This window comes from Vicia villosa, linkage group LG4 (genome assembly GCF_029867415.1).
Source record: "Vicia villosa cultivar HV-30 ecotype Madison, WI linkage group LG4, Vvil1.0, whole genome shotgun sequence".
Taxonomy (NCBI): Eukaryota; Viridiplantae; Streptophyta; class Magnoliopsida; order Fabales; family Fabaceae; genus Vicia; species Vicia villosa.
Window position 1 is genome coordinate 180,694,253 of NC_081183.1, and position 16,034 is coordinate 180,710,286.

Consider the following 16,034-nt stretch of genomic DNA (forward strand, 5'->3'; position numbering starts at 1 on the left):
CATAGTTTCTGCACCACCTCAAGAACTATCATCATCTCCAAATTTTTTTTCACAGCCAGAAACACTTCAGCAGTTAAAAATTCTAAAACAATATATAACTGAGACTCATGAAATCTCAAACAGATCTAGAGAGGAGTTGAAAGAAAAACTCCAAAATCTTTCTGATTCATTCAAAAAAACACATGAAAAATGGAAAGAGCAAAAAAAAAGTAGCAGAAAATTTTGATTCCCTGAGATTTTCTCCGGCGACATTTCCTGCTTCTTCTCCGGCAACATCTCCGGCAAGAACTCCGACGACTTTCTCAAAGGTATCTCTGGCATCGCTTCCGGTGACTACTCCGGTGACAGTTCTGAGATCTTCTTCAACAACGCCGACACTAACTCAAGTGTCACTTTCGACGTCGTCTACTCCAGCAAAACAACCAGATCCAAAACCACCTAACATAATTTTATCTTCGGATCTGTCATTATCATTCAGAAACTCATTTTTACAAATACTAGATTTGAAACGGCCACCTGCAAAACCACCCGACCCACCACCGAAATCCATTCCAGCTATTGTTAAAAAAAAAAAAGAGAGACGCAAAAACGACACAAGCTGAAGGTAAAAAAATGTTGTGGTGCTATGATTCTATAGAGAGAGAAAGAGTAGTTGAGAAGAAAAAAAAAGAGTGGTTGAATAAGAAAGCAAAAGAAGTACTCACATTGTTTCACTCAACGAGTCATATATTACCAAGAACAAGAAAGAACAGTCCGCGTGGGAGCCACCTCTGCATTGTTACTATCAATATGTGGGTGACATTTTCAGTAGATGGGTTGAATTTCCAAGACCACACTATGATTTTTCTTATCACATGTTTCTCTCACGTGTTCGTTGGCATAATGTTAAGCACCAACCCGTTCTTCAAAATTCAATTACTCATTACAACAAAAGTCACATGCAAATTTATTTATTTATTTTTTAAACTTTTATTATAATTTTAGAACCTTGAGGACAAGGTTCAAGTGGACCCCGCGGCAATGATAGAGAGTACTTTAGTATATAAATTTATTTAGAATTTAGATAAGTAGTAGTTTTATTTGTATTAATTATTTATTTGGGCCTTTATTAATATTTGGACTTTTTAGTTTGTTATCCACTAGTAACATTATATATTGTAGTCTCATTGAGACATATTAGGGTATCAATGAAAAGAAATGAAATCAAAGTTTATTTTATCTTTTATTTTGTTAAGTTATTTTAGTGTTCTTCATCTTTTCTAGTAAAAACCCTAGTTTGTAACTTTGATAGGAATAGCTTCCTATCAGTGGCTGTGCGGTGGATTTCCATGGAGGAACCGATCGGATGAGCGGAGGTCTGGGAATAACATCCGGGTGGTTGCCGTGTCGGCACAGTGGAGGCCGGTGTCAGCTTTGGCGTCCTTCTTCTTTTTCACTGCACATTAAACAAAGGCAAAAACAATTTCCCAAAATTCTCAGTTGATGATTCATTTACATGGTTTGAGGTTAAGTCTATGTAGATTTACGAGTTACTAATATAAAAGAAAATCTTTGTTAGTTTTTTTTGTAAAAAAATGGTTTGTATTATGTTGAGGAAATCTCTTTCTCTTCATCTTGTGTTTCTGCAACTAAAAAAACAAATAAAAAGCTGTACAAGGTAATTTTGTTAGAATTGTTTGAATATGTATCAGGTTTTGATGGTAAGGTTGATGGTGGATATTTGAAATTGCAATGTGTTGTTTTGCTACTGAGTGGTGATATCGTCAAAGAGAAAGTCCGGTTATTTCAAAAATATGGTGACATGTTTGAAGATACAAGGCTGATGGAAACATGATAATAGTTTGGGCTTGGGAGAATCTACATAGGGATACATTTGAGAGTTGTTTAGAGTTTGTGAATGGTGAAGGAATTGTGTGTACCGTGAAAAATTGGTGGAACAAGGGTTTGTGTGTTACTGCCGTGAGAGAGAGAATTAGAATTGATGGCCAAATTATTAGTCGTGAGAGCTTTGTACGTGTGTATTGTGATGGTTAGAAAAATTAGGAGCGGAATGTTGAGAGTGTTAGGATTGTGAATGTTCGGAGGAGAGTGTCCAGAATAGGGTTATTTGTTAGTCTTATCTATCATATAAGAAAAGTCTACCATTTGGGACTTTCTTAGGCTATCCACATCAGCAACTCTTCCATGGTTGATCCACATCAGCATCCTCAAAATTAACTTCTTCTTCCACTATGATTTGGCAGTTACATCCTCCTGTTTTTCAATTTCCACTATCCTCATAACTACCCTTAAACCCCATCCTCTTTCACGGTTACGAAACTTTCCATCTCCCCCTTCCAATCTTCTTCTACAGCGGTTTCACAAAACCCTTTCTCTTCCAAATAGTTTCTAATTTCTCTGTAAGATGGATTCGTTAAAATTTCTCTGTTGCAGTTACAGATACTTTAATTCTCTACCCATCCACGTTCTAAACTGCTACACTTTGGTTGATCAATATACGCCCATCCACGTTCCAATCTTCTTCTTCTACCGCGGTTTCAGACAACCATTTATCTTTCATTGGGCTTCTGATTTATTCACTTTGATTTTGATTTAGTTTTAAAAGTTTCAGGTTTCATCGTGTTGGCTCACGCGGAAGAGGAAAGATTCATCGCCGATACAGTTTCTGATGATGCGTCGGTGTTGGTTGTGGTGGACGGAGATTAATACTCTAAAAGAGGTTCAGTTTTATATATTTGTTATTACTTTGTATGATTTGTTAAATTCTGTTTGGATAAGCTGTGACCTAAGTTTGATGTGGGTTATGCAGGTTCGATGATGAAGCACAAGTTTGCTTGGCCATAAAAAAGAAAGGATGGCAATGAGAGAGATTGATCGGTTATTTTTAGTATTTTGATTTTGTTTATGCTTTGAATTTCAGGTGGCTGTTCGTTTTGATTTGGGTTTCTAATGTTGTGTCAGGTATAATGCTTAAATTTTTTAACCGTATTAAAGATTGTTTATTCGACGTTGTTGGAATTGAAATTCTGTTGACATTATGCATGAGGGATAAAGTACGGGAATGGTATAACATGGTATATCTTGCCATCATTTCAGTATTTGGATGGGCTTATAGCTTGCCACTTACATTCAGCATTCAGGTATAAATATAATCAACCAATTAACACTTCAGTTTTTGGCAGAAGAATGATAAGTAACACCGGTAGATCTAACTGAAAAAGTAAGATTTCTACTATCTACTCTTTCTCAATACTAATCTAAATCTATGGTAAATTTATTTTTCGGATTGATTGTGAGTTCAACGGAATGCCCGTTCCATTGGTCAGCGAGATGTTCATATTGGCAAGAGATGGCGTCGAATTCGAGGTCGACAAGATTCCTGGCGCTGGGTATTCTTTCCGTTTTTCTAATTTTCCTTTTATCATTCATTCAATTTTCCTTTTACTTGCTTGGTGTATTCATTTTTGTTAAGAATCGGCAATAGGTGCAATTTTTGTACTTTAGCAGCTTCAATAGGTATAGTTTATATTATACAGTTTGATATATTAATCATTTTGTTATTAACTTCTTTTGAATGATCAGAAGTCACGGGGGTCGTCTCAAAGCAAAGGGGATCATATATTTGTCAAATGTACGGATGGTTTTTGTTGCCAAAAACCCTGTTGATGGCATTGTGGCTTTCGATATGCCTTTGGTATTTCATCCAATTCTTTCATTGCTTCCAATTGCCAGCAGGCTAAATGCATCATCTTATTAAGGTTTATGGAATTGTTACAATTGCATACGGTGGTGAAGCGTGCCACTACGAAGGAACAAGCAACTGATATCTTGATCGGCAGCCGCGTTCATCCACATAAAGACGAGTTCAGGAGTACCAATGAAAGTATCATTTAATAAGTAAGTTCAACCGTGTATATACATGTGACTGAACCATGAATTTTTTTCGATTGACTGTGCTAATGTAGTTGCGTATTTCTTATCATGAATTTTGTTTCTAATTCCTGCTTCATATGAGCTTTACCTGTTTTGGCACTGGCAGATGGGACATCTTGCAAAGGATTTCAAAATTCGAGTTCCAAAAGGACGTCCAAGAATGATAGTTGTTGTGGTTTCACTTATGAAACTAAATTCTACTATTGATGATGGAAGAACGTGGTGATGTTTTGTTTAAGAGATGTGAGTTGAAAGTCGCGACGAGTGAATGTGGACAACCTGACTCGGTGTTTGCGGATTTGGCTGAGTCGGTATCAGTTGAGGTAGGAATTTATGTGGGTTACTTTCTCTACCCTGGACAATTGTTAGCGACAACAATGATTTGTGTTTTTCGGATTAATGTTTATTATGCTTACTTCTAACATATATGTATACGCCTCAATCAAGATCACAATTAAGATTCGAGGTTCTCTAGCTCTCTCTTTGTTTCTGACACTTTTAACTTTTCTGACCTCTCTTGGATGTCCTGAAATTTTCAAGGGTTGAAAAGTGGAAAAAGAAACTGAATTTGAATACCTTTGTGGGAATGATCCAGGCTTCTAATGCGGTTGTTCTACCTACGAAATGGCCAACGATATATTCGATATACTTCTAAATATGGCATCTGCTAGAGTTCAAGAGCTTTGTGATTATATCACTAAATTAATGCCTTTGCAAGACATCACCGAAAACTCCATTAAGCATACCGTGTCGGACGTTAACACTGTTGTTGAAGCTCCTGGAAGGTTAGCATTTGATTGCAGCATAATTAATTTTGAAAGATTGCATTTTCACTTATATCGTGCCACTTTCTTTTCATTTTTCATTCAAGGCATTTGATTATTTTTTTCTCTGATTTTCCTTATTAATTTTGTTTCAGGCAGGGATTGCAAGAACATGGTTTTTGAAGAATTTCTAAGTAGTTATTCAACATACAAATCTACGGTAATAAGATAAGAATACTTCAAAAAATTGATGAATGAATCACTACTATAGTTTTCAAAATTATAGTAAAGATCAGAACTTTTAAGCCACACAACTGGTGTTGGACCTGATGACAATTTAGTGACATCATTTCCAAAAGTTACCTGATTGTTTTGAACTGTTAGGTATGAATTTGTGGTGTTAAATGTTGATGATATTTACTGGTACTGCATGGCAAAAGTTACCTGAATTCTAAAGTTATCTGAATTCTGAACTCTGAACCTTTCTCCGTCTCTGTCGCAACCTCTTCCATTCATCTTCCTCATGAATTCACATTCTTCTACAGATTCAGTTCATACACACGACAACATGGTGCTCACATCGTCTGTGCACGATTACTTCAACCACATCTTGCAGGACATCTCTGACATGAAGGTTCTCATACTTGATTCTCAAACGGTACGCCACTTTCTTCATTAATGATCTCCCACATTCCTAACAAATCAGATTGTTTTATTTCTTTGTTCTTTTGATAGTTATAAACTTATAATGGTTTGATCGATTATTTAATTGCTGTTGTTTCTAATGAAATTCATTTTTATTTAGCCATAAGAACTTTGCCAACCTTATTCGTTATTATGAAGAAGACGAACCATTCATATGGACGGTGGTGTTTGAGTATACTCCGAACGAAAGCTTATATGAGCATCTACTTGGTAACACATGTATATAGTAACTTCTGCAAGATTTGGGCCTGTTATGTTCCCATAAAATGTTCATGAGGGAAGGGAACAAGAACACTATCCAATTATATACCTCATTTAGTGTCTTAATTATGTCTCTCTTTCAGGATGACGACGGGAACAAGATGTTAAATGAATACATTAGAGAGTATAAGATTGGTGACCACCCGGAACCGAAAGAGAAGAAACACGTTTTCAAACTCGAGGTAATCACTTTGTTGCTATCAAATATTGTCCCTTACGAAGTTTATTATTTATAAGAATTCGACACTTCTCTTTCTCTTTGATGCAGATACTAGCAGGAAATGCGAGAAAGGTGAGCGCTGGTCGGTTTGAAAGGCTTTATAATGGTGACAAAATGTTGGAGGCAAAAGAAGTAACACTAATATTCCCAAAAATTGTAAAAAGGAAATGGAATAGTGGTAATTTATTGTTTTCTGCAGTTGAATGAGGTTTTGGTTCCTAATCCATTCAATCTTGTGGCACACCATTCACATGACCAATTTTAGAAGTCTATGCGACAAAAATCATTCTAAGGAGTTGGAGATTTGTCGTTATGCTGTTAAACAAAGTCGCGGTCATCTGATAAACATTAATATTAAGTACTTAACCTATGCTGTTTCATTTTCAATGTCAAATATTAACTGAATCATGATGAAACATGTCAGGTATGATGAAAGGAACATCTGATACATATTAAAGGCCTTTGGTATCGTGGCTGCTGCTTCGGATTCTGGAAAATAAATGATGAAAGGAACATCTGATACATATTCGCGCATTATAGGTGCTTACATTAAACACCGTTGTGTAGTTGGAAGAACTAAATATTCTGTTAGGCTGAAGGTACGACCGATTACATTTAAATGTTGTATAATTATATTGTTTATGATATACGCATTGTTTGAACTAAATAATATTGATGGTTCTGTTCAGATTTTTCATTGTTTTCAAATAAATTTCAATGTACCCGGCGTGAAATCCGTAATTCAAGCACCCCAAGGTTTGTATTCTGATTACTCGATTCTCCTCCTCAATCCCTCCTCATTCTACTATGATTATTGACGTTAATCTGTTCAGATTTATGGCATGATTACAAACTTTGTGGTCTGCAAGCAGAATGAAGCATCTTAGTGAGTTCCTCTACATGACCCTCAAACTGAGCTATGGTAAAGGGCATAACAACATCTTTAACAATTGAAAAGTCGTGCACTTCAGATATGTGAGTTTCAAAACAACTAATACAAGAGGATAGCACTAAAGCATCTCCAAGACGTTTCTCAGATATTTGTAGCTGATGTGAAATTCTTGGTTTCTCAAATTCTACATTTGTGACCAGTTGCTTGAGATGGACCAGCTCTTGTCTGTTCATTTCAGAATCCTGCAGATGCTGTTACTTTTCATTCAATTCTGAGGTAAGATCTATAACCGTTTTCTCCAAATTTTCTTAGAAGATTTTTTCATCATGCAACTAATTTTTAACCTGAGATGAAAACTGGGCAGATTCTCCTATTTTGTCCTGTAAAGACACCTCCAAAGCTTTCTTCTCCTCTGTAATTGTTTCTAAGGCCAGCTTACACATTTCCATGTCACTAGATAAAGTACCTAGCTTTACAATTTCTTGAGTAAGATCTTGATTTCTGGAATTAAGTTGCTAAAGTTCAACCGAACGATAAATTGCTTTCAATCCTTAATAATTAAATATCTATTACGATTGATGTTTTTATTTGAACCGAAACAAGGTAATTAAATACCTAATTATGTCTATTACTTTTGTGTCTATTCAGGATCAAAAATCAAAGTGGCCGACATATATTTCTTTAATAAACTTCTACTGTTGCCGTTGGTGACAAATGCTATGAAACCATTCATTATCCTTCAAAATAAAAGCTTAAACTTTTTTTGGAGTATTGCTTTTTTATATTAACTATCTATATTTTTCAGAAACTAACCCATCATGGAGTTATCTTAAATAATTAGTGTTCCTATAGTTTTTAGAAACTAACCTCTCATGAAGTTATCTTAAATGATAAATGTTCCTATAGTTTTCAGAATGGATTTTTATAAATGATTTTCATGTTGAGTGATTATGGCTAATGTAAATCTTCGTTGAATCTTCATGACATGTTAATTGTTAAATGTTCTGCAATTGTATGTCTTATTAGAGGTTTTTTCATTATTGATGTTTAATGTGTGAAACATCAGTTTTAAAGAAAAATAGTTGATGCTGAATTCAGTTTTGCTCAATTTTTGATGTTGGTGCTACCTGTAGATTTTGTCATGAAGATCAGAGAAATAGTTGTTACAAACAACATGACGTTGGAACCCGAGAAATCTACAGGCGGTGGACTCTTCATTCCCGCAAAGTGCGGAGGGTCTCAAGTGCAGGTTAGCTTCCTTTTGCTTTTTTTTCTTTTCTGGATTTTATGTTCACCTGTGAATTGGTCCCTGTGTTTGTAATTTGCCTTTGCGACATTAGGTAGCAGTGGCCCTTTCACATGCTGCTATTCTAGAGGAGTCTATGTGTGCCTGGGATCAACTCATGGAATAGAACACCGTTTTAGATTTAGCTCGACCAGAAGATGAAATGGAAATTCAAGCAGAACCCCATGTTCTATAAACGGTAGAAGCTGAAGTGGTCGAGCCAATTGAAGCTGACATTCAAATGGGAGAAGATTGTCACATAGAGATTTTTGTTTTCACTTCTTTCTCTTTCTTCAAAATTATATATTTGAACAAAATTGGTGTTTGTATTTTATAGAAACTTTCAAAGTAATGTCAACCTCATGTAATTCACAAGGTATTGGCTGGCTAATGTCAAGCTTATTCATTGCTATTATTTTAAATCTCTACTACTGTTCTTTTATTTTAGTGAAGGGTATAATTTATAATTTGATGAGTGAGTTTGGTTGCATTATCTGGGAAGATAATTATTGCCATGAAATGGAACAATTCTCTCCATCCATGCCACAAGACAAGGGAAAACTCTTGGAATGTGATTTAAGAGCCATGCAGAGCCTTTTTCAACCCTGTTATCTGTTTGACTAGGAATTAAAACCAATTGTTGTTTTATCTCTATCACTTGATATTCAGCCTTACATGTAGGTGTTTAAATGAGCCTTACTTCCGAAACCGCTACCTCTTCAGTCAATGAATAAAGGCACTATTAATACATTCAACTAATGTTTTACAAATAAATTATATAAATTTGTCTTTGAAAGAGTTTATGAAAGGATCACACAAACTCTCAGATTAAATGTGATTGTTTATGAAAGGATTGCAAAAAATATACTACCATTAATTGCTTAGAAAAATATTTCCATATATAGTAAGTTATTATAGTACGAAATATTATTCTACGGATACATACATACGGGTATTTGTATGGTACACGTATACGATATTTATATTAACACATTTAATTAAACATTGAATAATAATAAGAATAAGTTTACTATTGACTCGGTAGTGATAAATTTTTTGAATATTAACAAGAACAACTTTGGAATATTATAGAGAATACCAAGTTATTGATCAAAATAATGAATAGTAACGGGAACACAAAATTACTGTTCAAAATAATAAATATTAACAGGAACATGAAGTTAGTCAAAATATTGAATATTAACGAGAACAAATTTGGAATATTAACAGGAATAAGCAATTACTGATCAAAATAATGAATATTAGCGAGAACATGAAGTTACTGATGAAAACATTGAATATTAACGGGAACATGAAATTACCGAATAAAATATTGAATATTAATGAGAACATGAATTACTTATTAAAATATTGAATATTAACGGGAACATGAAGTTATTGATCAAAATATTGAATATTAACGGGAATATGAAGTTACTGATTAAAATATTGAATTATAACAGAACCATAAAATTACTAATCAAAATATTGAATATTAACGGAAACATGAAATTACTGATCAAAATATTTAATATTAACAGAAATATTAAATTACTGATCAAAATAAACTCAAAATAAATAACTCAGTCCTATTTACTATTACTTCAGAAGAAGATCCCACATACTTACCCTTCCCTTTGTCACACCTTCCACCTTTACTATTGTCCTTCAATATATGTGTAACTTCACTAATACCCTCGAACGAATCTTGCCCAACAACAGCTTTTCCATTCCCTTATGTTTTACACACACTATTTTTCTTTATGATAATCTTTAACCTAACTTATAATCTTTTTCAAACATTTCTGATTTTCCTAAACCCAAATGCGCGGAAACAACGGGTACCCGTGCGAACGCACGGGTAAGACACTAGTTTATACTAAATATAAATTAGGTTAACTTGAGCCAAACGAAAAAAGATATTTGTTTCAAATAATTAAAAAGCCAAAGCAAATTCATTTGATTTTGATTTGTAATTTCTTTCTTACTTGAATCAAATTGATTCTTTCTTAAAAGAATAAAACTATCCTAAAATGTAAAAAGTGAATAAAATCTTTTTATTTCATGGATTTTTTATTTATTTTTTATTAAAAAATGCATAAAAGATTTATTTTAAAAACACCTATTTAATTAATACAAAAAATTAAAATTAGAATGATAAATTTAAATGAAATAAAATTAAGACTATAGTTAGAAACGAATAAAAGGAGAAAATGTTAGAAGTGAGATTCGAACTCGGGACTTCTCACTCTTGTACCTCTTACTCAAATCATTACCAATTGGACTATGTCACTTATTGGGAATAATCTGACATTTGAAAATATATGAGGGCAAATTTTGGGGTATAACAACATCGCTGTAGGAAATCAACCTTTCTTGTACCTTTACAATGGTGCCTACGAATCCACCACGCTTCCAGCTCTCCAAAATATCCAAATGGCTCTAGTAAAGGCTCGTTTAGGAGAGATGGTCAGAGTTATTGTGCCTTTAAATGCGGATGTTTTTCAGAGTTCATCAGATTATCCTTCTGATGGTGAGTTTAATGCAGAAATCCATGAAGTCATGATTGATCTTGTCCAGTTTTTATATCAAAACAACGCTCCATTTACAGTGAACATCTACCCTTTCAACAGCGTTTATCGAAACCCCACTTTTCCGATCGACTTTGCATTTTTCGACGGTTCTACCGATCCTTCAATTGACAAAGGGATGATCTATGACAATCTTAGATGCTAACATTGATACCCTAGTGTGGGAACTGAGCAAGTATGGTTTCGGAAACATCTTCATAGTTGTTGGAGAAATTGGTTGGCCTACTGATGGAGACAAAAGAGCAACTAGTCAACTCGCTTAACGATTTCATCAAGGACTCATGACTCGTCTTATTACGGGAAAGGGGACACCTATGAGACCTTGGCCTATAGATGTATATTTGTTTAGTCTAATAGATGAAGATAACAAAGCTATTCAGCCAACTAGCTTTGAAGTGGGTAATTTTGACCGTCATTGGAGATTATTTCGCTAAGACGGGCAACTGAAATACAAACTTAACACTGGATCAGAAGCAAATGGGTTAGTAGACGCTACTGGGGTAAAATACCAGGACAAAAAATGGTGTATTTTGAAACCCTCAGCAAACCCCAACAGTGATAAAGTTGCCTGGAGTGTGTCCAAAGCTTGTCAAACTGGAGACTGTAGCAGTCTCGGATATGGAACTTCATGCGGCGGTTTAAATGTTCGAGGTAACATTTCCTACGCTTTTAATAGTTTTTATCTGGAGAATGACCAGATCTCCGGAAATTGTGATTTTTCTGGCCTATCTGAAACCACAGACAGAGATCCTTCAACGGAAAATTGCAAATTCCAAATCATGATAGATTCCGAATCTGATGGGAAAATTAGACCTTTTGGAATAATGACGTTTATACTTCTGTTTTTTACTCTTGTCTAATCTGAAACTATTAGTAATAGGCATGTTGTGTTTTTTACTCTTCTAATATGAAACTGTTATTAATAGGCATGTTATTAGTAATAGGTAACTGCTAACTGCGTGTGTGCAGTAACACTGCTACTATGTAATTGCTACTATGGTTATTATTAAATGTTGCTATTATGGTTATTATTATTAAATATTGTGTGTGTAGGTAATCTGTTATTTGGCATTATAAATATAGGGTGAAATGGAAATTAAAGGTAATATAGTAATTGGCAGACAATCCTTTCCCAAGCACCCAACCTATGTAAGAGAATATATGTTGATTTTCATATAAGACCATTTACAATGGTTTCAACACTCAACACCCACTTTTTCAACTCCCAACACTCCACATCATTTTCTCTCTCTTCCACCTAATAACTCAACACTCATTCAACTTTTACCTTCTCCAATGGTTTTTCACTCAACACCCTACCCCACCACTTTTTATTTTCATATTCTTATTTAAATTTTATTTTTATTTTTATAATTACATAAAATTACAATTATCGATTAAAATTAAATTAAAATAATAAATACTTAACAATTTATTTTTTAATTTTTTGTAATAAAAACAAAATTTATTTAAATAATTGGATACGATACAAATCATATCAAATTAAATTAAAATACAACACACAAGTAACGTAAACACTAATAGAAAGATAATAATAAGATTAAGATAGTGAAAAACTTGTTTTTTTTTTCTGTGTCCAAATCAAATGAACCAAGTCTCTATTTATAGAGAAAAAAAAATCATGAATTTTGGTAAAAAAATAAAAAAATAAAAAAAATAATTTGCAACAAAATAATTGAGTTCAAAGTATTAAATGGATAAAAATCTGGTCAGCCAATCAGAAGCTGCCACATGCCCCCTGCGTCAGCATTCAATTGTGTTGAGTTTTCTCAACACCTCTCTCTTCCACCTCACACTCAACACCACTCTAAACACCCATTGGAAGAGATTTTGCATGTTGAGTTCAACTAAACACACCCATTGCACATGGTCTAAGAAAAAACTATGATCGTAAAAACTATAAAAAGTGAAACGTATACTATTCTTCAGTGACATGATTACTTTTAACCACGAAAGCTGCAAACCTCCACATAGGTAAAGAGAACCTTCTGATGTGGGGTTTGGGATTGGATACACTTTGATCAGCATGCCTTTGGTGTCTTTTTGTGTGGGGTTTGGGATCGGATACACTTTGACCAGCATGCCTTTGGTTTCTTTTTGTATGTATCTCTCTCTAACAAATATTTCTCACTCATCAACATAACTAATTAGATCACTTTATTTATGTCATTTTTTGCATAACATTATCAAAGGTATCAAAACCAAAAATCAGCAAATCCACTTCCGGTAATGTATTGGGAAAGGCATCATCTCCTTTACTGTAGCGGTGTGACTTTACAACGTGCATCAATGAATTCAGTGCATCTGACATTCGTTTTTATGTTTCGGACAATAATACTCCCGAAGAACCGTTGAATCTAAACCTTTTTGTTGTGAAAATTTATAAAGAATACATATTCAAATTTAAATATCTTCTCCAAGTGTGAAACATGAACTTCCACGACAATATAAACCACAGGTGGTGTGTCATGTATTTAACGTACATGTCATAACAAAAAGAATATTAATATTTTTATAGTATATATTACTATTTTTAATACATATTGATATGACAACATAAGTGAAATAATAAATTATGTTTAGAGGAGTGCTAGCAATACTCTCTTTTGAACCAGTGGCGGAGCCAGAAATTTTAGGGAGCCTGGGCAAAAATTTTACACTTTATTTTTACTAATTTTATATCCTGTTTCTACTAATTTTGCCTTTGATTTTGTCAAAAAAAATTGCCATTGATTTTGTCTAAAAATTTTGCCCCCTGTTTTTACTAATTTTGCCCTATATTTTGTCTAAAAATTATTAATTTTGCCCCTAGTATTGTCTAAAACTCGACTATTAGATGGGGGAGTATACAACGAAAGGAGGGGTTGAGTCCGGGCGCGTGCCCGGGCTGGCTGGGCTATAAAACCGCCCCTGTTTTGAACACTCTCTCAAGCACTCACTTTCTTATTGGTTGAAACATGTGTGGGCTCCCATTTTGAAAATAGGTCCCACATAAAGTAGTAGGACCCACACATGTTTCAACCAATAAGAAAGTGAGTGTTTGAGAGAGTGTTCAAAAGAGAGTGTTGCTAGCATTTTTCTTATGTTTATAATATAACTAGATATATATTTCTTCAATACAATCAAATCAAGACATTAATTATCTCTTTTTATCAAATTTGTCATCATTTTTTTAATCAAATTTGTTATAATTTATTTAATTATTATTTATTTTGGTGATCAGAAAACATTTACAAAATTTATGTTTTTTCTTAGAAAATTTCTTTGGCCACCTCCCTATGGGGGTCACCCCCAGCAAAAATACCAAAATACCCCTGCTTCGGAAATGAACTTCCGAAGCGCTTTTTTTTTTGAAAAAATTGACTTATTTCGGAAGTTCATTTCCGAAGCAGGGGTTTCGGAAGTTCACTTCCGAAATACTGCGGTTTCTGCAGATTTATCAAAACACTCTCCCTCCCCCAATCATTTACTCTAAATCAAAACAAAAAGTGGCAAAGGCGAAAATTTGTGCAAATAGAATTCCAAAGCTGCATCAAGGCTCCAATCACACTGCTAAACAACATTCAAAAGCCCTCAATCCCAACACTTTGTAAGTTTTGAAATTTTTAGATCTATTATTGAAATGCATGTTATTTAGGGTTTTAATTGCATAAATGATATATGGTTAGGTTGTTAGTAGTATTTAGGTTGTTTAGAAGCATTTTGATTTGGTTTGAAGTTTGGTTTAGGGGTCTGCCATGGAAGTTGCAGAAAAGTCCATCGCAGGGGTGTTTCGGAAGTTCATTTCCGAAAACACCTCCTTCCCAGTTTTCGGAAATGAACTTCCGAATTGTATCAGAAGTTCAAATTTTTTTGTTTTTTATTTTGTCTCGCATATTAACCGATTTCAACTATTTACAGGAACATGTCAGACAACCAACAAGCACGCAGGACTGCGTCTTCTAAAGAGGGTGCTAAGGGAAGAAAGGGTTCTTCAAAGAAGGAGGTGAAAGAGGTGAAGGAGGTGAAGGAGAAGAAGAAGCTTTTGACTGGTTCTGCTTCTCGTCCCCTGGGAGTCCATGGCTCGGACGCGCAGGCTCAGCCTTCAGGCGTGATCAACTCTGATGGTTCTGATACTGAGTGGGATGAAGATTGGTATAATTATCTTCATTCGGAGGAGTTCGCTCGTCGAGAAGAATAACGTGTTTTTATTTTGTTTGATGTGTATTTTGTAACGCTCGTCGGGCAGAATAACATGTTTTTGTTTTGTTTGACGTGTTTTGTTTTGTTTTGTTCGGATTTCGGATTGTATCGCACATTGTTTTGTATTGGATTTATCATGTTAATAAAAATAATACGTACTACTGTAAGTAACAAATGACGGAGGAGGTGTAACCGGAGCCGGAACATATGACGGAGGAGGTGGATGTTCGGAGGAAGAAGAACCGGAGGTACGTCCACCGCGAGACAAAGGAGCCAATCATTGTAAGCTATAGTTTATCATTATCATCTGGGGACGTCATTTCTAAAAAATCAAGATTAAAAATAATAAGATTTTTTCTTGATTTTTTGTAATGACGTCCCCTGATGATAATGATAAATTATAGCTTACATTGATTGGCTCCTTTATCTCGCGGTGGACGTACCTCCGGTTCTTCTTCCTCCGGACATCCACCTCCTCCGTCATATGTTCCGGCCCCGGTTACACCTCCTCCGTCATTTGTTACTCACAGTAGTACACCTTTTGAAATTTGGAAGCCTTTTTTTCTCCCCACCACTCTCTCATCCCCACCTACCCGTGTTCAACAATATGTAACTTTAATTTTATGTAATATTGTCGTTGTAAACTTCACCTGATTAAATAAAGCGAATTGTTGTTGTTTTTCATTTTATTCTGTCCAGACATATTTTCGGAGGTTCATTTCCGAATTCTCCAAGGGGGGTGCGTTCGGAGATGAACTTCCGAAACACCACATTTTCTGAAAATGTAACTTTATTTCGGAGATGCATCTCCGAAACCAATATTTTATATTAAAAAAAACACGTTTTCGGAAGTTCATTTCCGAAAGCACCTTTTTTAAGAAAAAAAGTACAGTTTCGGAAATGAACTTCCAAAACAAGGGGTATTGTGGTAAATTCACCAGGGGTTGGCAAGAAGGTTAGGAGGTGGGTGAAGAAAAAACCTTTTTCTTATTTATCTTGGAGATAAAAGAAACATTTACAAACTTTATTTTTCACCTTTTTTTACCAAACTTTTTCTTTTAACTTTTAAAACTGATGACATAATACTGATATTTTACCTCCAAACATACTTCATGTTTTCAATTTCTTATATATAAAATCTTCAATTGCAATACCACGAAATCTCATTGCAATAAATCAT

General features: G+C 34.5%; 1 pseudogene; it reads left to right on the forward strand.

Annotated features, from left to right (window-relative positions):
- Nucleotides 1-1,175: 1,175 nt before the first annotated feature.
- LOC131598438 (glucan endo-1,3-beta-glucosidase 5-like) lies at nt 1,176-11,511 on the forward strand (annotated as a pseudogene).
- Nucleotides 11,512-16,034: the final 4,523 nt, after the last annotated feature.